The sequence below is a fragment of the Hesperophylax consimilis genome, chromosome 16, assembly GCF_061612785.1.
Source record: "Hesperophylax consimilis isolate HC1 chromosome 16, BYU_Hcon_1.0, whole genome shotgun sequence".
Taxonomy (NCBI): Eukaryota; Metazoa; Arthropoda; class Insecta; order Trichoptera; family Limnephilidae; genus Hesperophylax; species Hesperophylax consimilis.
In genome coordinates, this window is record NC_142851.1 from 22,028,428 (window position 1) to 22,052,237 (window position 23,810).

General features: G+C 32.4%; 1 protein-coding gene across 1 annotated transcript in view; it reads right to left on the reverse strand.

The window, feature by feature from the left end:
- Positions 1–23,810, reverse strand: part of side-IV (sidestep IV transmembrane protein) — a 919,468-nt gene that overhangs the window by 215,651 nt on the left and 680,007 nt on the right. The window lies entirely within an intron of this gene.

Consider the following 23,810-nt stretch of genomic DNA (forward strand, 5'->3'; position numbering starts at 1 on the left):
TTAAATGTTTCTTATATGTGTTTCATACATTTCTTATGAAAAATATTTGTTCTGTAGTTTTAGCTATATAAAGATATTTAAAGTAATTATATAATATAATTATAACCATACCTAGTATGGTAGTTTAAAAAAATGTCAAAAAATGAAACGTGTAAACATTTATTAAATAATAATAAAAAATAAATAAAATTAAGAATTATTTTAATTATGTTCAAGCAAAATGATATGAAAAGCTTCGATTTATCAAAAGTATATTTTTTGGAATTCGTAATGTAAACCGATTCGTGGTGAAAATTAATCTTAATAGTGATATCACGTTAAGCTTCCATTAAGCAGAAGCAAGCACAACACTCCAACGTATTTTCTTCTCGTTCTTATATTTTGAATATGGCGATGAAATCATAATTGATAAAATAAATATTAAGAATCTACTTTGTAAATATGTACTATATCAACCTCTTATGACAAATCCCTTCTCACCTTTAATAATCATTATTTATATTTTCATTCTACAACAAAGGGCACCTCATTAGTGGAGTGTAATCCGTGGTGTTACACCCCGCGAGGACCTTTTCTCTGGAACCCCCTTTAAATAACTAATGAGCAACCCTTACCAGCTACTCCAGTGGCGTACAATTACTAAAATAAAAATAGTAAAAATTTCCGGTGCAAAAGAACTGATAGAATAGTACAAAATATGTATTTAATATCAATAGTTTTTATATAAGAGCTCACGAGGAGGTTAAAGCCCCGTAGTAAGCGTTGCAAAAATGGTTTGAAAAATATAAATAAAACGGTGAAAATATTTAATACAACACGACTCCTTTGAAAAAGACAAATCTCTCGACAATTGCTTTTGTTGCATTTAAAGATATATTGTGAATTTTTTCATGTGAATAACATATTAAATAACAAAACAAAACGTGTTTTTAATAATTGTCAGAATAACTTTGCGATTTTTTTCTATCGAAGGAATTTCATAATTAACGTTTCGGTATAACAAATGAAATAGGATATTATCTTAAAAAAATAATATATACTTTATTGAACTTTAACTTTAAGAGTTAACGTTAAAATTGTTATAAATCGGTAGAAATTGTAAATGCGGGGCCTTAAGTGCTAATTCAGGTCAGAGACATGAAATAGGTTGTTGAACATGATAATCACAGTAACTTATGTGAAAAATAAAACACTTTTGATATAATTAAGCCATTTTAAAATAAATAAAATATTAAGGTGACCGGTTTCACAAGAATCTTAAAAATTCGCACGGAATTTCACCGGAAATAAATATACTAAAAGAAAAAGTTTCATAAAAAAGGCGGTTATCAATTTTGCAAATATTCGAATTCGAATGATCGAATTGCGCTCTGGAATTAACATATTACTATTTGTTCAAAAGAAAAGGTGAATTTCGATTTTTTTCGAAAAGTATTTATTTATTCATCAATATACATTTTCTCCCCTTCAAAGTAATCCCCCTTAGATATAATGCACTTATGCCAGCGCTTCTTCCAATCCTCGAAGCACTTCTGGAAGACGCTTTTCGGTATGGACATCAGCTCCTTCTTCGATTCTGACTTTATCTCATCAATTGCGGCAAAACGCATTCCTTTCATTGGTCTCTTCAGTTTCAGGAATAAGAAAAAGTTGCAGGGAGCCAAATCATGTGAATACGGTGGTTGAGGCATGATTACGGTGTTGTTTTTGTCCAAATAATCACGAACAAGCATTGATGTGTGAGCTTGTGCATTATCGTGTTTGATTATTATGATTACGATTAGTTTTTCCACAATTTGTTTTGGAACAAACTACGCTTTCACACGTTTCATGCCCAAAACATCCGAGAAAATTGCATAGCATGAGCCGATTGATATGCCAACATCTTTTTCAATTCCCTTAATAGTGATTCGACGATTTTACAAATCCAATTTCTTCACTGTTTCGATGTTTTATTCGTTTGTTGACGTGGTTGGAACTCCAGGACGCTCATCGTCATCTTCTCGGCCTTCTGTAAAGCGATTGTACCAACATTTTAAGTGCGTTGGAGCACTTAATTCCAATTTAACGCAAAATTTAATACATATTCTTTGATCCATTTTTTCAAAAGTAAAAAATCGAAGAACACACAAAAACGTGACTAACGTTTCCAGTTGTCAAAAACAAACCACTAATACAAAATGGTTGATAATGCTAATCAATGATAAACATATGTGTACCAACATAACAACAAAAAAAAAACGATAATCGAATGTTCACAGCCTGCCAAAATTCAAAATTCGCCTTTTCTTTTGAACAAACTATAGGGATAGCTGACATGATAATAGTTATAAACCGAAAAGAAAACGTTTATTCTGGGGTGAAAGTTCGTAGAAAATTAAAATAAATGATTATTGCATGAATATGTTTTGAAAATAAATGGTACGGTACGCCCTTCTCGGGCACCGGTGGTGCTCCCCCCGCCCCACGCCACTATTACCCTTCCAGGTGTGACGTCACCGCGCTCTAGATTTGCGGTTACAAATAATAATATGTATATCATATGGTATTCGGTAATTCGTACACGTATATATTATTAATCTTTCGAAGAACAGTTCTTATGAAAGTAGATTTTTTACTTTGTGATGACATAGACAAATTGTATACATTGTTTACACATTTTATTAGATACAAAATATACATGTTTCTAGAACAATGTCCTTTTCATTTGGATGAGTCGTATATTAAAGTCATATAAAGGTTAACTTTGGGAGAAGACGGGGGAAGGGGCAAACCCAAATCGGCAGAAGAATAAATGATACTTGTTCTTATATTCTTTCTTTCCATTTTCTTAAAGACAAAGGCCACGATATGTTCTACTTGCAGTATTTAAAGCATCCAAAATATTTCTAAACGATCCATTTTTCAAATCTAAAATACAAGATTTTGCTTTACTTCGTAGTGTTTTGTCTTAACACAGAAATAAAAGCAGTTACTGACATACTGAATGGGCGGTTCAATATGATTTATTATGTGAATTATTCCGAAATTAGTGTTATAATAACTTAGTGACTATATACTTTTGGAATCACGCCCTCGATACTTCAAATAGACGAACCGCACGAACTAATCGCTCTTGTCGCTGCTAATTCCCCTGATTAACGTTGCACATCTGCGCCTGTCAATCTTTAGCTAAGCAATTTGCATGGCAGCAGGGCGCCTTCGGTTTCAATGGGGAAATTACATGGCGAGGTAAGAACAAAGGAAATGTGACAGGCGTATGTTTTCTTGGAAAGAATTCGACGGGATGAAAGGTAACGTATATTATATGTTTAATTACACAAATTTTGACAAATTGAAATCGTTTATTACCCGTAGATATTTCAAATAAATAATTAAAAGTTTTCACGAAAATAATAACAAAAAAATATTTTTGCTAATAAATAAAATAAAAAAGGAATCAAAAAATTCACCTTTTTAATGAAGTGTTATTGTAAGATGTGTCTATGTTAATATAAAACATCGAACTAACGAGTTTTTGTCCTAAAAGCAACTTATACAAATAATCTTGTAAACTATTCATCTCATATTAAGTAATATGTAAAATAATTAACACATTTTGTAACGTTACTTTAAATTTATTTGAACACACTTTGCGATAAATACCTACCTTTTTCTCATCGCAACGATAAACACTTTATAAAAAAATTAAAAAGTTCTTACAATAAATTGAAAAAATCAGCATAAACTATCAGGTATTGAACAGCTTCAAAATGATATGTTTGTGAGGATAATGCTGCAATCCTGAAACTTGTTGCATAATTAAAGCACCTGGGTATTAAATTATCGCGTCTATGTTTGCACTCAGCCGCTTTTTTACTGTAGCCTGCAGATAGAATATTGCCCTGATGATAGACAACATCTGAAGAAGATTTTACAATTATGATGAGATGAAATATCTGTAAATGATTTTGTAAGAGCCAAAGTATTTACGAAAAGTGTGACATTGGCCAAAATCATTTAATTTTATTTGAAATCGGGGACACGAGTAGCAGGTGGTGTAACGTTACACCCTTTATGTGCTTCATAATAGTAATTGGCAGCATTTATTGCCTTCTTTGACACCCTTCTCCCACAGGTGTTTGTCGCTCACAAGTTGAAAGTTCATCTTTAGAGAGAACCCGAGCCGACGCTCAAGTCTTCACGTGAGTATTCCGCATTCCATATTTCTGTTTACTCCCACGATTAATCTTAACGTATTATGTCTAAGTATCAAGAATTTCTATTCTGCGAGTTAATCCCTATAGGAAATCTGATGCCAACTTGTTTACAGAATTTGCTGAAACTCTACGTCTTTATTATGAGAAATTTGGCATTGTTTAGAAAGGAAAGATCTTTATCAAAACCTTCAACTACTGTTTTATGAATTTCGTAAGTCACCTGATGTTTTAAATGTACTTTTAACGGTAATATTTTATACCTTGATCATCTCAACTATGAATTCTTCTTCTATTGCTATCTTGTGCCAGAGGTTGGCCATTATTAAAATAATTTTAACCTTCAGTAAAATCTCAAGGAAACTGTTTTAAGTAGGTTTGAAGTCATATGATGCATCCTTTTTGTATCGAACATCAGATCATATAACTAGATTGAGTTATTGCTACCCAATGTGTCACTAACTTGAAGTAAACACCTGCAAGTTTGATTACCCCCTTTTTTCCAAATCACAATATTTACCAGTTGAAAATACCAATAATACTCGATTTATGCATCAAAACATTCTGTTACCAGGCGATACAGGCCAAGTCGACTATATGAAACATGATATTGTTGCATTTAATATCAATTGCACACCCGCGAGTGTGATGACCCTATTTTTTAAAAGAAATATTAACCAAAGGCTGTTTGTTAGCAGGCTGATATTATTGATACATATTACAGAAACTGTAATAAGTTTTGCAAGCTGACGTCGCACAAACAACTGTGGAAGACTATAAATACTTCACCAACAATATATTTACTATTCAATTTTTACAACTCGTCGAAGAAACACCTGATAACTTGAATTGCCATTCCTGATTCTTACTGAAAGCTGCGTCACCTGCCACAACCAACACTGCTCTTCTGGAAAACTGATCCAGCCATCTCAATCAATATATAACAATAATCAGGATTTTCCGTGTGCCGGCCTATGTAACTTTAGTTGCGCTTTTCTTGTGCATGTCTCATCGTACCGTACACTTTTCCTTTGCCGTGTTTCTATCAATCTTACACTGTAATTTTTATTTTGTAAAAGGAATGAAACGTTATTTTAATTTTCTTAAACTTATGTTAAAGTATGGACACTTCAAATAAGTCATTTATCGATTCAAATCTCGATTTCTGTAGGTCAAAACAAAATACAAGCAGAGATGATGGGTACCAATGACCCACCTGAAAAATAGATTTGTTTTCGTGCAATTTTTATCGAACTTGTCCAATTCCTCATATATACATGTATCCTGGAAATGAGCTTCATAGAAATAACCATGGTGTAATAATTAGTTTACCACTGGGTCATTTCTTACGCACCACCGAAGTCTACGTGTTCACGAAGACGCCGACAAATTAATCATCAGTTATTAATTAATTAAGTACAAAGACCTATTTTACTTTCACGAAATGCAACAACCTTAATGCTTGTTTGTTATGATTAATTATGCATTGCATTGTTTCTCACAAACAAGTGACAAGTAAAATACACGTTGATTTAACGGCGAACATTTTTTTAAAATATGAAAGCGGTCTGAAAGTTGTAGGGCTGTTTTATCTTGAGCTAAGTGTGTTCATGATTTGCCAGCCCATTCATTATGGCTTTACAGTCTATTGGCAGTTCACGATATGGAAATGATTGATGAATAAAGTTACGCAGGTAAAGCAAAGGTCTAATTATAAAATCCTTTTGGCTTTCCTGTAAATGTGGTTTGGAGAAAACACCCTTCGACCGAAATTTACTCGGAGAAAAGTTAGGAAGTTACAAACCAGCAAGTATAAGAAGGAAGTTTTTGGCAACAACTGACATGATTTTAACCCTTTGGTGCTTAAATTAAAAAAGAAAAAAAAGTGCCACTTTACTTTATTCAGTGTTGTGCATTTGTTTTTTAGAAAACTATTATTACTGCCGACTTCGTACAAAAGTAATTATTTCAATCGGTAACTCTTAGGTCACAAATAATATCGAAATTAGGTATTTTATACTTTTGAAAAAGATAAAAAGACACTTGCTTATTCTGTCTAAATAATTAATTGTCAGCACGTATCAACACCACTGCTCTACTGTGTTATTTATGGGAATCTAAAGTACTAATTTTTTGACAGAATTAGTATCTTTTTTTTCTTTTTTACAATGTAAAAAAGGAAAAAGATACTTACTTATTTTGTCTAAATAATTAATTATCAGCACGTATCAACACCACTGTGATATTTATGGGAAACTAAAGTACTAATTTTTGACACTCTAAATATTAAATTCATGTTATCATCGTATTAAAAACTCATATGACTCAAAAAATTTTAAATTCAATATTGATCATTTTTTTATATTTAAATTTATTTTATTTCATCAAAAAAATTACAGAATATATAATATATCATTAGTAAGTAAAATACCTATATTTAAGTTAGTAACAAAGACATTGTTGAAAAACTAATGTTACGATAAACAGTTTATAATAGAAGAAAAAGTAAATATGTAAGAGTGTTATAAAGATATGGCATAATATATTTTATTTTAAGTTGTGCATAACCTGCCTCACTATGCGAACCTGTGTTGAGGCAGTTTTTTTGATAATTATTTCTAGCATTTTGTCTATGGTTTACTTATAAATGTTTAATATAGGTTCCTATACAGCAATACAATATTTTAGGTTAAATTTTTATAAGCATTAAAATACACGTGTCACTGATTTAGTGTATTTTGAACCATTCGAGAAAATAAGTTTACTAAACAATTTGACCCTATCATATTGGTTACTCCATGTTTAATTCTGGCAGTATATAATATTGGTTAGTTAATCCTCAATTTGGAAGGCGGGAATAGGTACTGCCGCTCCGGGAACCATTTATGGCATAACCAATACCCCTGCCACTCCAAGTGGTTCGCGACGTTTGGTGACTTAGCGGGGGCGCCCGACTTCTTGGGGTAAGGTTTCACCTACTGCGTGGATCAGGAGAGAGTGGTTGAAGACCTTTTGATCTTTAAAGCCGAACTCCCTCGACCCATCGCCTTGCACCGCAGTCAAAGGGATGAATACATATCCCTAAAAAGATAGCATAACGTTGCATATCCAAAGAATACATCGACTCTGAGGGATTTTTTTCTCAGGGCCTCCTGTGTGGTTAATAAAAAAGTAAAATTCAACCATGTGTAATATTGAACTGATACCTCTGGTAAAACCTACTTTTGTAAGATTATCCGTCGGATTTACCAGACGGGGTTTATTTAAAAAGTCTCATTGGAACTAGAAAGCGCAGTGTTTTAAACGCATTTTCCTAATTTCTCTACCAGTTCATGCGTAACTTTCAGTGGGAATATTTCTTGGCCTGAGCGATTTCCGTCACGTATATTATAAATGATACCTTAATACATGTTAACATTGTTAAGGGTTTAATTTCTAGCAACACGTTAGCCTACCCCATGAAATGTTCATATTTGTTTTACGTAGGTACGCGATGCAAGATATGTTAATTTACCGCCTCGATCGTAGGGGTTGTAAAATTACGGAATATATTCAAGCTATACATGGTTTTACTTAGGGGAGGTGTTTTTTCGGTACTAGAAATTAATGGTACACTAAAATTTACAATTCTTACACCGTTTATTTAAAGAAGCAATTAAGTAATGTGTTCATAAAGATCAACAAAGATTTTTTTTCGAGTGTTTTAAGAGGTTTTTACAACGAAACAAATTTCATGTCTAAAAAAATACTAATAAAGTTTATATGTATTTTTAGGTTTATGGCATATTAAAGTTTTTTTTTTTTTATTCATGCAGATTAGAAATCGTATTTTCTCTAGAAAACCATTAATAAATTATTGTATCACTCTTTTGTCATGCTATGTATATTTATTGACTATTACCCTATCCCGTCAAACTATGCCCGAGTTTCAAGATTTTCTTTATTAATTATAATAAAAATCTGTGAACAAAATGCCTTCGTATCCTTATTAAAATTCAGTTGATTGTTATCGATAATTTATAGAACTCCATTTCAATTTTTAGATGTTTATTTTATTTTTTTAACAATATTATAACAATTGAATTGTCACTGTGTTGAGTTATCATGGAACCGTTTATGTAATTTAAAAAAAATATTTATTTAAAATAAAGTTCTGCTTTGTAATTATTACTACGCCTGACAGCTGTTTTGCTTTCCAAAAGGATTTTAAATTCTATAGGAATAGTGGCTCTGAAAGGCAAAACAACATAACTTGTTTATAAATAAGTCGGTTTTTTAAATTACATAAACGGTTCCATGATAACTCAACACAGTGACAATACAACACACTTTTAAAAAGTGATATAAAGTCATTAGAAACCATGAATTTTTTTTTAAAACTAACCTAACCTAACGTAACCTAACCTACTTAACCAAGTTAATAAAGTTTTTGTTTCATCACTTTCCATGACGCATATTTAACGCCCAGAGGGCTTTTACATGGTTGGTAGTATATATAATTTTAATTTGACAGATACTTTAAAAGTTACAAAAAAAGAAAATTACATTTGATAAAAGCTATGCAACAAGTCATACAAACACAAGAAACAAAAACAGAAAATTACAGTAGGTTTACATGATGTGTTTAGGAGTATTGTTGAAATAAATGTTTTAAATGATCCACAAAACTTGCCAAGTTGGTATTGAATATGTCAACATCACCCAAGTAATGATTTCCCATGGTGTGAAGTCGTTGTATCGGAGAGTGGGCAATGTAGTTACGCTTATGTGTGCTGCTGTAGTATATTGTATTTTGTCGTGTTGTTACTGTGGGTGTATGTATGTTTATAAGTTGCAGGAGTTCACAACAGTCGAATTTAGAGTTAAGTATTTTGAATAAGAACGTTAAATCGTTTATTTTACGTCTATCTTCTAATGTATGTATTTAATAAGAAATTGTATTTTAAGTCTTCGACAGGGATATTTAATTTAAAATTTATAAAACGTAGATTTTTTTTTTGTATTCGCTCAATGTTGTTAATGTGAATTTTGTAAGATGGAGACCAAACTACTGAGTAATATTCAATTAGACTTCTTACTAGAGATACGCATAATAGTTTAATGGCTTGTAAAGAATTAAAGTTTTTAGTTATTCTTAATACGAAGCCAAGGGTTTTCATACCTTTGTTCACAATTTGATGGACATGATTGGTGAAACTTATTTTAAAGATATGATGAATCATCATTGTGATGATTTATCCGGTCACCACATAAACAATATAAACATGTCACCGTACACCAAAAGAAAAGAAATATTGTATTTAAAATATTCTATTTGTATCTAAATTGAGAGTTTAAAATAAGAATCGCGATAGCATTGTCATACTGCTTTAATGCTTTTGAAAAAAATCTTAATTTTTCCTTACGAACTTGAAGGAACAATATTCCGTCAACAATAAACAGCTAAGCTTCATAAAATTTCTTTGAAATAATTCTTTTTGATAATTACACAATAAATAGGATTTTTTAAAAAAAGTACTTAGTGTATAATATCCTACACACAACAAAGTCACTTGTGTTGAAAATCACAAAATACATGAAAGCGATTGAAATGGTTACTGGAGACGAATCACAGTATAAGTTAATTTATTAAAAATTCAAGCGCCCATTTATTGATGAAGAAAAAATACATTTTATGAAGTGCGAAAAATGATTCAACAAATACTTATACAGGTGGGTTATGTAAACAGTTTTATTTATAGAGTTAATTTTATTTTTACGAAATTTTGATATTCCGAAATAATTTTGCTTACGTGGAAATATTTTTTGCTTGTCTCTAAACCATTATATAATATGGCACTGGAAAGGATAAATGGCTATGCGCCATAAAGCACCCCTTTAACATTATTTTGAACAATGGATGCAATGGTATATCATTAGCATTGGGTTCGAAGCATCCCTTCCCGGAACCTTCCGTCGCCCGAACAGATCTCTGCAATCTGCGAGAGGTAATGGTAAGCAGGTCTCGTCTTGTGTTATTGTGGCCGTAATGGATGGAGCTATCAAATGGCCGTGGCCTATTGAGATGCAACAAACACCTTGCCGGGCAGGCCTGAGGGATGGCATTGGGATCCTGACGGGAAATTGCATTAACTTTATATTTAAACTAGCTGAAGTCCCGATGTTACTCGGGCTTTAAACATAATGAATCTGTAGATTTGTTTTAATAACCAAAGCCAGCCTGACACAGACACTCTTTTTTATTTTACATTTATAGTTGAAGTCTCCGGCGTTGACCGGATTTTCCGCAGAGTTTTACGAAATCAGATGTGGTTTTTATTACTTTGAAGGTCAAGTGTGCAAAATTTCATAAAGAAGTATCAAAAATCTGTTTTTTTGGTTTTAAAAGGGGATGGGGATGGTTTTTTGAAATCTTGTATCAATGTCTTTCCTCTTATTTGACAGGTCAAGTGTGCAAAATTACGTCAATATTGGAATTAAAGGTATTGTAGATTTGAATTAAAATCAAATATACAGACTACCTCGCCACATAAAATATCCGCCAGAGATACTATTGATTATATCAAAAAATAAAGTATATTATGTATTTTAAAAATTCGAAAATTAAATTAACAAAAATATTTTTTTTTAAATAAAAAGAGGCATGAAACCAAACTAGTAAAAATGGCACTATTTTCCCTCCAGGGATAACGGTCTGAGTAAAATACTGAATTTAAATATTACTAAATAATTCTGTTTTGCATTCCCTTCCCCCTTCTTTCAAAATAGCTTTTTTTAAAACAAAAGCAAACATTCAACTTTACGGATTATTTTAGTTTTTGATTCACTTGATTTTAATGAAGGAACCATTGGTTCTGAAACATGTTAATACGTGTTGTTAAAAACAGTTGTTAAAATGAAGTGTTTAATTATTATTTAATTTCGGCATTCATTTCTGGGGCGTCAACCTCTTTTTACATCTCTTGAAAATCATATTAATTATGTTATTTGTTTGCTTATAATACGTTCAATTTTAAGGAGAAAATTACCTTAACATCGAATAAAAAAATTATGTAATTGTCAAAAAAATAACCCTTAGCAATAAACAGGGGTGTTACAACGTTCGCCACCCCTGCGCGCTCTCAGTATGATTCTCACATTCACATTGGATCACGTTCTCAGCGTACGTTTCTGAACTATTATTCGCTACAGACAGGTACAGATTTCTTACCAGGAGCACATATCACGCTAACCACCACTGATGTTCGACTCTATCTTCAGAGGAGGTTTTGAAACAGTCTAAGCAAGTAGGTGCGCCGTGAGAGTGGTAACCCTAACTGTCAAAACTGATCCATTTCACATATTTAAGCTCAAATGTAGGAAAGAATGAATATCTGCCTATTTAATCTATTTGGCAAGAAGGACAAAAAATTAACTGTGGAAAAACAATTAATAAACAACTTATAGTTACTATTCGGTTTCGTCCAAGTGTAATTACTTATTTAAAAAAAGTTATTTCTCGTTCAATTGTTCAAAAAAAATGTTGCACACATGGCGTTTACTTCAACTTTTGTTATTATGAGATTGTTTTATTTGTGAGAAATAGTCATCAATATTAAAAAAAAATATTTTGTTTGTAAATTTATTATTGTCAGTGTCTGTATTTTCTTGTAAAATAAGCTATATATCTGATAAGGAAATGACTTAAATCGCGGTAAATAATTTTGTTCACCTAAACCAGTCATTTTGTTTTGGCATAACATGCCAAGTTTGCAAAAAAGGTTTTGAGCGATCGCTGCCATAATGTGCCAAATTAATGGAACCGAAAAAAATGGGATAGACGGTGAAATCTACGTGGATTCATTGGCTTTTAAACCGCGGCAAGAAGTTTCATATATCAAATGTATGTATATGACACCATCAATCGAGTGGGTAAGACAAACAAATAAATCAAAAATATTACGACATATCATTATTTGATAAAAAGAAAACCATTTCTAGGCACTAACAACTTGACAATACATAAAAACCCTTACTAACATAATTATAACCGGAAAACATTGCCTTCACAATGATGAAGGCTTGCAGAGTATTAAACCTGAGATGTCTTGATACAGGGTCTAGAACCCGACGCATTTGTCAACTAAGCTACTAACCGGCACACTAAACATTGTAGAAGCTGGCATATTTCAGCTTCCCATTACTATAACCTACATGACTTTATCTAGAGAGAGAAATTTAAAAATTTATTTTAGTACCTACTTAACTACAAGAATCTACTTGAATATTCGAAAAATTCACCCGTAAAACTAAAATTTACCAGTGGTAATTCAAAAAAGTCCTTGATTGTTATATTATAAAGTGGAGGTAATTAATTGAAGGACGTTTACTGGAAAGTGTAGTTTTTCAAATCCTCCTATTGAAAGCGATACAAAAGGCGAATAATTAAGCTATGCTTTCACAAGCATGTTGTCTCGAAGCCCCTTCTTTGAAATAAATTTATTCAAAGGTAAGCAAAATTTACTGACGATGAATTATGTAAATCTATCTATTCAACAGACATGGAAGTGTTTAACTTATCTGCTTATAGATTTTTTAAGATAAGTTAAATTAACAAAATAGCCAAGAATTATATTATAGAAGAAATATTTCTCATAGATTATTGAACAAGAAAGGATGGAGAGTGGAACTAGGGCCGGTTCTATGCAGGCGCAATTGGAGCAGTCCAATCCGGGCGCCGACTTGCCAAAAAGCCAAGGAGTCAAGACCGTGTCCTTGAGGTTTTCATCAGCGCCAGGTGCCGTTTGATTCGGGGCCGGCCTTAAGTAGAAAAGATGAAACTCGGGTTGAAAAAATAAAACAAACCGAGTTGATTTTGCTTTGTTAACAGATAACTTTAGCAGATGCTGAGAGGGGTAGATACTTTCAAATTCGCCCTGCTGAAAGACGATTGTAACAGGTTTAGCCTTTAAAAAATTATTAAAAGCAATAATTACTCGCCTGAAATATCCATACAAATTTAAAATATCTCCCGAGTAAAAATAAATGTCCGTTCAGGTGCTTTGGACCACTGAGTTACGTCGGATTATTCACAACTCGCCAAATAATTCAATTTGTACAAGTACTTCAATCAACAATTATTACTTATTATATGTTTTTCGACGTAGCTCAGTGGTTCAGAGGACTTGACCGGACATCAGGAGGTGCGGGTTCAATTCCCATCGGCGGCATTTATTTTTACTCGGGAGATATTTTTTAATTTGTATATATATTTCAGGCGAGTAATTATTGCTTATAAAAAATTGTTATTTTTTGTACTATGCATAAAAACCTTGTCTTATGAACATTACTATAACATTAAAAAATAGGTTTAGCCGTGTTTATTGGACAGATCTGAATAGTCAAGTAATTCCCAACCTTTCTCATCCTTGTCTCCTTTCCTTTATCACTCCCTTCAGCCTCCACAATATACCCAAATCGGGAATCCCATTGGCTCCCTACAGTTGGAAGCAGTTGGGACTCATTTGCGAAACATAAAAAAAGAACTCGGTAATACACCAAAAAATCTTAATAAAATGTTTATTGGTACATTCATAAATTTCAACATATTGTAAAGATAAACACAGAACTGTTGCAATAAAACCAAAAAACGAAAGGAACGTTTGCACGAGCTCATTTTTAGCAATCACTTAAACTCACTCACAACCACTGAACAGAGTTAAAGCGTTTTTAAATATTTGAGACTGAATGCTATGATTGATTTTGGGGAAAAACCATTCAATTTGCATAGATGTTTTAGTGTAAACAGCCTCTGAAAAATTGGGAACCGACTGCTCGTTCAATGGTATGAGGCGGATGTATGAATAAATAAATAAGTCATATCGAAATGAGTATTTGAGCACGAAGCTAAAATAATTTGACGAATTTTGTTGTAATCGTAAACTCGTCTATTGTACGAATAATTATTTAGATCTAGTTGAAATCTTGCCAATTTAAAATTACGACAAGGAAAACGGGAAATATATCTGAAAATAATCTTATTTGTATTTTCAAATAAATAAAAATTACCTTTCGGAATCAGCAGATACGCATGTATTTTCTTATAGTAATAAAAAATTACATTTTTTATCTAATACAACCATTTAGAATTTACAACTTATTTCTATGACAACTTATTTATATCATTTAGGCATAACCAACGAAAATTTGCAAGACTTTTAGCTTATTTAATATCTATTATATTAAAACACAAATAACTTTGTTTACATCAATTTAATATATATAACCTGTACATGTTTCATGAACAAAGTTCACCTTATCAGGAGCAAGTATATACCAAAGTCAAAAATTAATATTGTTAGATGAAAAAGACCAGTTCCAGACGGGAAAGACCAGGAAAGACGGAATTCCTAATTCCGAAAAACCCAGCCCACTCTTACCTCTCCCCACTCCTTCCACTGTTTCAATTCTGAATGGTGGTCTTACACCAGGGCGATAATGATAGAATATTCCACTCTAGAACGTACCACAAATAAACTATGTATTATCATACATGAGTAAATTGTGAAATAACACAAATTATTCAAAAAAATTACTTGCGCACGCCGGGATTTAAGCCCGCGACCTCCAGCTTGTTATGCCGGCGCCAGACATGTGTTCAAATAAGTGAACACTTATTTGAAGACTTTGCTCACACATTTGGTCACTTATGTGTGTCTCTGCCAGATATGTGTTCAAAGATTTGATCACTTCTTTGAGCTCATAGTTTTCAAATAGACCTCACATAACATGGACGACGATTTGGTCGAAACAGTTTGCTTATATTATTTATGTACTAGTAATTATTTATTATATTATTTCTTTTTTTATGCCCTTTTCGTTTTGGGTCCCATATGTCATTGTTCCACTCCATCGCTAGTTCGCTTGGTTATGGCTTGTTTGTGTACGCACGCGGCACGACAACTCTCCACGGCGACGCTCGCGCTACTGGGCTTCGCGCAGTGTGGCAGGCATGCAAATATTTTGACTTTGATCCCTTTGATGTGCGCTAAAGAAACCGACAAGGAACGGCAAAGCGCACTTAAGTGCGCAAATAAGTGAACACAGTATCAAATGCCCGTGCCACACATGTGAACACTTATGTGAACACTTCTTTGAACACATGTCTGGCGCCGGCTTTAGTCGAAAGCCTTAACCTTTGACCACGGAGGCTATTAGACTGTGTACGATGATGTATCTTTAATTTTTATCGCTTTGATGTCTGTATCTGAGTTTTATACTCAATGCAAGAAAAAAAACGAAGATAACCTAGGATCCACATTTCAAAGCACATAAATGAAAAAAAAACACGAATTAGAAATCCACTTGGAAAAAGATAGTATTATTAAGAAAACAGTGATTCTATAATAATACTTTGTTTGACGTCATTGAATAAACGTTGAATTTTATGGGAAACATTTACGCAGAACGTTCATTGCACGAAAAATTATTTCGTTTTTGCTAGTATGCTTTAAAACTGAGCCACTCTGAAAACGGTACCAAAACAGATGCACACTTACGAACACGAAAGCGTCGCGCGGGTGAATACCGTCACGTATTTTCAAAACAAAAGGGATGCTGTCAGAAGAAGGTGATTATACAAAATGCTCTGCAAAGAGGAAACTGTACAGGAATTAATCTTTAGTATTTTTGATATGAAAATTAATGGAAAATTTGGAACATAATTTTTGACGAGAAAGCCTAAGAAAGTTTACGTATTAATATTCAACGTATAATAAGTGCAAACAGAGAACAAAATAATTGCACAAAATGATTGAAGGTTGTTGCCATGATGAATTCAGTGACAGAATGCTAAGATCCTTAGCCCTCAACCACTGGCCATGGTTTAAAAATCAGTCAAGGAAAGATTTTTTGTTTTTCGTTTTTCACAACATTTATTTTACAATGAAGTTGTAAATTAAAAAAAGACTATTGTACATTTGTAAATCGTTTTGCGGTAAAAGATGTTTTCAGTACAGATCTGCAGAGAGACAATGATTTAGAATAGAAACTATGATTCAATTAGCTTGACCAAAGGTGGTTGCTAAATCTAAAGAGTCAGACACTTCCAAACTTCTTTCTATTCTCTCTACTTCCTGCCATATCACAAAATTTCACAAAACAAGGAAGGCAATAGTAATTGGTTCTTTTGCGGTATCAAAAAATATGTGAAAAGACGGATAGATCTTTGATTTTCATTTAAGACTGACAAAAAACAATTCGCGTTTAAAAAAATCCTGTTTTAAAAACACTGCTTACATAGAAATACAATCAAGTTAAAATGACAAGATATGAAGGCGGTTCTAGAGTGTTCAGTAGAGCTTTATAAGAGCTTTTTAACGAATCAGTATTTAACGAGGCTGTCATAATATAGGTAAAGGTTAAATATTAATTATGAACGCCGGTTGAAAGTTAAACTTTAATTAAGATTTGAGTGTTTTTATTAACCACGTTAATCTGGTAAAATTAAACTCTCGGTGGGGATAAGAGTCTTGACCCTTTTTTAAACCTGATCCCGACAGCGTTTGAACCCTTATTTTTAACTAACACCTTTATTTCTCGTTGAGAAAACAAGTAATTTCTGCCAAAAATAGGTACCTCTATAAAAATTCTCCTAACTTACAAATGCCAAAGAAGGAATTTGAAATTAAGTCAATCTCTAAGAAAAAGATATTGCTTTTTTCGTTCAAGCGTAGGCATTGTCATGAATTCTGAGTAATACATTTATTGTAATGAAAAAAGGCTTCCTCACGTTATAATTAAATAAATATGGAATTAAGTTTTAGGTACACGTGTTCAGATGTAAAAATATCATTTTGAAAATACGATGATGGAATCTATTATATTTAATGAATATACTCGTTTTACCCAAATAATGTCGTTTTTAACATAATAATAGCATAAACGTTCAAATATTGCATCCAAGAGCGGAGAATAATATTTTCATTCATATTAATCCAATTCAGTACAAGTGTGAAATGTATTCCCATAGGTACAATGGTAAATTTTAAAATTCCAAAAATCGGCGATGCATGTATTATAGTACTACAATTTGCACGGATATTTTAATGAAAAACGTAAATAAAATCAAGTAATTAAGTCTGGAAACATAATTTTCATCAAGGAATTTGAAATATTCTTTCAAGACAGCTAGTGAAACTTCCCCAAGAGTAATTTGATCAAACCAAAAAACGGTGAACTCTCCTTATTTTTTTTTCTTTTCAGACTAGGTCGGCCATCAAAATGGTGAAATAGTTCCAATATTGTCAAACGTGGTAAAAAATTTGTCAAACATTGTCACGTAATGGTAAAATATCACAAACAGTTAAAAATACGTAATTTTTAACAACTCTCAAGAAAATAAAGGAAATTGTGTAAGTAGGTACCTTGTTATTCAAATCAAGATCCTTAAAAGTAAAGAGTGTAGGGTATATTTATGTTTATGCTGTTTGCAATACAACCTACTTGTAATACAAAATAAATCCATTTTAATTCAGGCCTGAGTTACAGAACACAAAACCGATAAACGAATTATGTCACGGGGTGATGGATGCCACAGTCACCCGCGGCTTTAAATCGTCCTGTCAGTCTGGATTCATGACATACGATTTTTGTGTGTTTGAAGAAATAATGACCACCGTACGGCGTTTGTTGTGACTGACTGAATGTAATGATGATTAAACGACTTTGATTTTAAATCAAACAACGCTGTATTCCTTTGTCGTGTCTTAATTATGATGAAAATCTAATTATTATTGTGTACAAATAAACTTCTGCGATGCTTCTCAAACTTCTCGCATTACCATAAATACATATTTGGAGTGGAAGATATTTGTATTTGTATTACCGTGGCGAAGGAAAGAAAGGTGAGTTAAATTGCTATTTTTTAACCGAAATTTACACACCTGCGGGTTCGATGACTTCATTTTCCCGAATAAAATCATAATATTGAAGAGTTATTTAAATTCATTAGATTATCAAAACAATTGTTTCTAGGCTATACAAGTCGAGAAAAAAACATCATATTATTGCCGTATAAATCGAATACGGTACGGACTACTTGCAAACCTGAACATATATATTAGCTGATACCACAAAATATCAATGTTATTCAAAATTTGCAACTGATTGAGATAACACCCTATGAATGCGATCGTTTTCTAAAAACTTATTTGCCGTCTCTGATTTTCAACTAAAAGCTGCGTCACCAGCCACCGCCGACGTCCTATACAACTGGACAGGACCTCCCGCTACTTGACTGCAACGAGCTACGTACTGCCCGCACTCCAACGGTTGATAGGGCGAGGGCATTTCTATCAAGACAATATTACAATAGTGGGTCTTTTCCGTGTACCGGCCCGTATAGTCAAGTGATCGCGCTGGCGTCCTGGGAAACACAAAAAATATTTCTGGAAATTCGGAGTGCTGGGGTGAGTGAGTGAGGGTTTTTTTTTAAGAAAAGGAGAAGAAGAAGATCTGGGAAGGAAAAAAAGGATTAGGGGTGGGTAGAAATCTAAGGTTTAGTGTGTCCAGGATTGAAGGACGTTCCAATTTATCCCTCCCACTGTGGTGCACGGTGATGGGTAAATAGAATCGTGCTGGAGAGGTAACAAAATCTCCCTCAACCAGTCTCTCAAATTCTAAATACAATAGGTGGGTAGACGCATCCACCGCCAAGACCTAAACAATCGTCACCAAATGACCTCGGGCACCCCTGCCACCAATCGTAGAAAACCATTAGGAAGTGGTATCGGTTTTCCAATAATAGTTCCTGGGGAGGCAGTACTCATACCCGCCTCACAAATTGAAAAATTACATGTAGAAAACTATCAAATTATCAACACATTCAAATAGTTTTGTGGGAAAACTAAAACATTTAAACTTATTTCCACGACTATAGTAATACTACAATACGGCACAACTAACAAAATATAACAAGTAGACTTGTTATTAGACGATCTACCTCCAAGCCTTAGTACGAACATCAACAACAACAGCCCTTCCCCGTACTTTCAGTTTGCTCATTAACATCCTTGTATATCCATCCTATGTGCTGTAATAAAGTAATGATAATTCCACAACTTTAATTAACAACCTCGAGTATTTCTCATATAAAGCTTGCTACTATAATGGTCGCGATTCAGGGTTATTATAATACTCCCACACCAACATAACTGTGGTTGCTTCTCTTAAGATCGTCTAATATATCACAGAGTACCTGAGAAGTGAATTCCTCAGTAATGTTGCCATATATTATATTAACATAATAACTCTGTGTATTTTGTATCATACAACTTACCTTTGAGGGTTTCTTAGCACGATAGATTATTATATTAAGTGGCGTTTTGTTTTTGTAACTAACTTTTGTTTTTCTTCAGTAAAAATAGTTTTTTTTCAAATAAGAAAGCTGTTAAACGATCATTTAAAGCTTCTAAAACTCAATTCTCTGAAAAGATAGATTTCCATCCATTAGCTGCATAAATCCATTAGCTGCCATTTTAGATGTGTAATTTTCCCCGTCTATAATTTCATACAAGGATAATTATTTTTTGTTATTTGTTTTTGGGGTGTTATGCCGTGTTGCGCTAACTCCTTCTTTAGCCAACGTTTCGGACAGCATTGCAGTGTACATCATCAGGGCAGATGTGTTATTTTTATTCAGATGTGTTAAAAATAACACATCTGCCCTGATGATGGACACTGCAATGCTGTCCGAAACGTTGGCTAAAGAAGGAGTTAGCGCAACACGGCATAACACCCCAAAAACAAATAACAAAAATACTTTTGGCCGTGAAAATCTTAAATCATAAGGATAATTCTGGCAATGCAATTTTGGTAAATGAAATTTACGTCTGGACACCCAAGAATACATAGTAGATACTAAAATCTGAACTCTGAAGATTTGAAAAGTATGATCAAATACATAAATCATGCTTTTTTATAACCAAAACCCAAAACGAAGAAGAATGTCACTGAAAATTGCGAAATTTATTTGTTAAAGGGAAAAATAAATGATGGAGACGTTCGATAGCAAGACAAATGATTCTATTATAAAAGATAATTCACTCTATGTACTGCTCACAACAAGGAATATTATTATAAGAAATAAAGCCAATGATTGATTTAATGGGATGCACATATCAAGAATATCCATTCACTTTCTGGTTTCCTTCCAATCACAATGGTTCCCAAAAATGAAATTACAAGAACCATCCTACAAATTACTCAACAATCAACCCACACTAACATCAAGCGACTTTACAATCAAGACATCCACTCTACAACCCCAATACTCGATATAAGAAAACAGTCTATAGTCGAACACACAAACTACAAAATTTAGGATAAAATATCCGAACCATAAAGCCTACACACTTTGTAATCCTCTTCCAAGTATAAAAGCACCCAGAATAATGAAAAAAATCAAATATATTTTTTTTAAATCTCTTTCACCCAGGAGCAAATGTCTTTAATGGAAGATCAGTGTACAAAAGATACAAAATAACCATCGAAATAGACTTTGTTGGTCGATGAAAACAACCCATTGTAAAACCTAATTATTATGTTCTGTACAAAAGTTTTAATAATACAAATAAAAGTTTTTTCTTTCAGTTAGTACATTAATGAATTAAAATACATAATTTTCTTGTCGCGTTCCGTTTAGACTTGTATCTTTTTTTTCTCTACTTTCTTTCCCTGTATATGTGATCAGGCATAATTTATTTTTACTCATTTCTTTCTGGATAAGTACCTTTCTGTATATTTCCACATTACATCCTTGTATGTTTTTTCTCTAGTCTGTTTTTTTTTTATTTAGTTAAAGAGAAATTCTCTTTTTTTAGTTTTGTACTGTATTGTAAGAGCAACTTATGATTTTGATACCAACATACCTACGTAAAAATTGTACCGATATTAACTACCACTTACATATGAGTTTCTCCAGTATTTATCTTAATCAGTGTTTTTCTTTTAAAAAATCGTTTAAAAATAATAAAAACGAAAAATTTAATCATTGTTTAGTCATTATTTATAGGACTAAAATGTGGTTTGGGTTTGAAAAATCCTTACAAGATAATAGCATACTTATTAATGTGATGTCAATTCAAATGGTTTGATATATTTATTTAAAAACTCGTGTTTGACGCGCCTCTATAATAAGATAATGATTTTATAGACATTCTCTTTGATCATAACAAAATTACAAAGCGAATAAACATAAACGTAAAAGGTAAGGAGATTGGAGACACATTATGCATTTATAGGCAAATTGGTGGGAGATTTAGTTCCCCCCTAAGCTTGTAGCATGACAGGTTGAAACGTGACTGTTTTCAACGCTTGTCGTCGCATTAATATGCAAGTTGACTGTAATAAGGTTTAAACACCCTTTTATTAGCGACATTTCATCAATATTCACCTTGGCAGAAGTCCCGGGCTAGTAATTAACCGTATCGAGTCATCAGCAGGCGAACGTTAAGTCAAGAGGGTTCTTGAATAGGTTCTAAAGCTCAAATTGAAACCCTTTTCTCAAAAGCAGGATTCATTTTTAGTTTCATCAAACCTGTTTCAAGTGTGACGGATCATTGTCGCCCTGGTGAAATACTAATATTTACAATAGAAATGACTTTATCCTCTCAATAGGAAAACCTTTCACTGATTCCAGATGGTTAAGAGTATTTGGGACTTTTGTGCAATATTTCTTGAAAATATGTCTGTAAATTTAGAAGGTTAAAATATTGAATGAAAAACGAAATCAAAAAGATCGGGAGACAATAATGGAATAATGAATAATTTATAAAATATTATAAAACCCGTTTTGGCTGACAAGGACGAATCAGTATTTTATTTTCGGTTCTTAATATTGAACAAAAAAATTTATTCAGTCACCTTTACGACAACTTAATTAAATTTATGCAAAAAAATCGTTGTTTTTCGTGCGGTGGAAATTATTTTAAAATAATAACCACGATTTTTGTATTCGTGGTGGAACATTACGTGTCAACCCAAAAACAGTTATTTAAAAGGGTTTTTAGATTTTCACACTTTCATGGACGTGAAGTCCCTTGACATATTTTAACGTCATAAAGGGAGAATTATGTATGTGTGGCAGCCATTATAATAATTCTGTGTTATATTACTGGAAGGCCATATTTTGGACGTTTTCTTCCGCCCACCAATTCCCAATTGTTACATTCTCACGAAAACCAAAGTAACAAATCTTTCTTCTCCAATTGCGGTGTATTTCACATCCAGACACATTCTATTACTTTTTGGTTCAATTCTTTAAAGAATCTGGATTTTTCTGAGATTCTGAGCAGCCCCGGGGGAAAAAATTACAACATTAACTTGAGCTTTAAAACTTCCTTTATAAAACGACTTGAAATAAATGTTTTATTTCAAAAATGATTCTTTAGAATGAAAAAAACTATTCATTTTGATTGTCTGCAGTTTACAATTATCAAAACGTTTGATACGTATCCACATGTAACCAGAAATGAATCATTTGAGCATACCAAGATAAATCATTAAATTATCTCATTCTTTTTCAGGAAAAATTAAAAGAATTTACGAAGAGAATGACATTTACTGAAAATTAAACCAGGTACGCAAGAAAAAAGATAACATATTTTGGTAAGTGGATAGAGACAAATAAACTCTACGCTTCATACTAATACTATGAAATTATTAAAAACAAAAAGTATTTCTGATTATTTATTAAAAAAATGTAATTTTGATTTATTTATTAATTTAGGACTCTCTGATTTCAAATTTCTGCAGTACTGATGTGCTGCAAAAGTGTGGATTATTTCTAAAACCTTTTTGTTGACACTTATTAAGTGGGCTAACGCTCTGTTCTTTGTTTATAATATTATTAATCTGTGTTTATATTTTTCTACTATGAGTGCCATTGTATACACATGAATTCCAATAATTTAAAAAATGGACTCGCCTAAGTGCTTTATTTGAATTTTAGAATTACAATTTACACAACTGATAATCCAGAGGAGGAATAATGAAAACAATTGAAAAAATCCTTTTTGTTTGTCGTAAGTAATTGTTAAAATAACGAAAATACTTTGATATTTTCATGATTTTCTTTAAAACTCCTAAGACTTTGTAAGTAGGTATGGAAAGCAACTTCTCGGGAAGTTATTTACACGACATGTCGTCGAATTGTTGCCATGGTAGCCTTCAAAAGACAGACAGAGAGTAAAATATGGAATTATTGCGTGAAAAATATGCCGAAAAGTATCAAAATACCACGTTTGGTCCTTGCGTGAAAGTATCAAAGCCACATACCTTAGGATATCAGGAATCGTTCTATTTGATATATGTATGTAAAAAAATAAAAATTCTTTTCATGATCTTTACCCTCTCTGAAAAAATATGTTAAATTATTATTTACACGCGTTTCTTCGCCTTTTTAACACGAGCATTTGCTCTAAAAAAAGGTGTATCACGATGTACTGTAATGTATTAAAAAGATAATAAACTTAATGTAATGTAATAACATGTAATTGTAAATTTAATATTAAATAAAAAAAAAAAATAAATAAAAAAACTTCTTTCTGAAGTTAATAATTATGCTCAGTTGTGAAA